The 1,105-nt window shown below is 42.1% G+C and overlaps 1 pseudogene; it reads right to left on the reverse strand.

The window, feature by feature from the left end:
• Positions 1 to 838: 838 nt before the first annotated feature.
• The window catches only part of LOC106143826, a 1,692-nt pseudogene continuing 1,425 nt past the window's right edge, over positions 839 to 1,105 (reverse strand).

Consider the following 1,105-nt stretch of genomic DNA (forward strand, 5'->3'; position numbering starts at 1 on the left):
CACAGTTGTTTTTGTATGTTTTATTTGATTACATGTTAGTGTTTTGATTTTCTTTCATTTGTTGTTTTCTTCTTTTTCTTTTTGGGTGGTGCTTTATTTTATTTTCTTGGTTTGGGAAATGTGGGTTTTGTTTGTGTTTTTGAGAAAGAACTTAAGGTTGGGTGGGTAGAGAAGGAGAGAGGATCCGAAAAGACTTGAGGGGAGGGTGGTGTGGGAAGAAGTCCTTCTGTCTATGTGCCGCTTTTATTTGGTTAATGAATAAAGAAGCTGCTTTTGGCCATTGGCTCAGCAGAATAGAGCTAGGCATGGAAAACTAAACTAAATGCTGTGTAAAAAAGGGGGAGTGAGGAAGGAGCCATGGAGCCGCCAGAGGGGAAAGAACCTTGCTGGTAGGCCACGGTCCTCACGGGAAAATATAAAATAAAATAATAGAAACAGGTTAGTTTAAGATGTAAGAGCTAGAAAGAAACTAGAGCTAGTAGGCCAAGCCGTGATTTAATTAATATGGTTTCTGAGTGATTATTTCAGGAGTCTGGGTGTCCAGAAAACAAATAAGCAGCTTCCCATAACAGAAGTGAAAATTGTTTTCTACATAAAAAACATAGTATTTGTGGTGTGTGTGTGTTCATGAGTACAAAGCCCACGAAGGCTAAGTGAAGTTGTCAATATCTCCTGGACCTGGAGTTATAGGAGATTGTGAGTAACCTAACATGGGTGCTGGGAACCAAACTTTGGTCCTCTGCAGAAGAGTAAGCATTTTTAATCAATGAGCCCCTACATTGTTTCATTTAATCTCAACAATGTAAACAAGTGTCATGGGAAGGATGCCAAGACTTTCTCACTCTTGTAAAAACTTCTGGTCTAAATCTGCTCTTGCAGGTGGGATGAGTAGTCTGTAAGGACATAGGAGAGCTTTAGTGGAGTGCTGTGCTCCTCTGACTCTGTAAGGACACAGAGGAGCCTTGGGTGCTGTGCTCCTCTGACTCTGTAAGGACATAGAGGAGCCTTGGGTGCTGTGCTCCTCTGACTCTGTAAGGACATAGGAGAGCCTTAGTGGAGTGCTGTGCTCCTCTGACTCTGTAAGGACATAGGAGAGCCTTAGTGG

Source organism: Microtus ochrogaster, chromosome 7 (genome assembly GCF_000317375.1).
Source record: "Microtus ochrogaster isolate Prairie Vole_2 chromosome 7, MicOch1.0, whole genome shotgun sequence".
Classification (NCBI taxonomy): Eukaryota; Metazoa; Chordata; class Mammalia; order Rodentia; family Cricetidae; genus Microtus; species Microtus ochrogaster.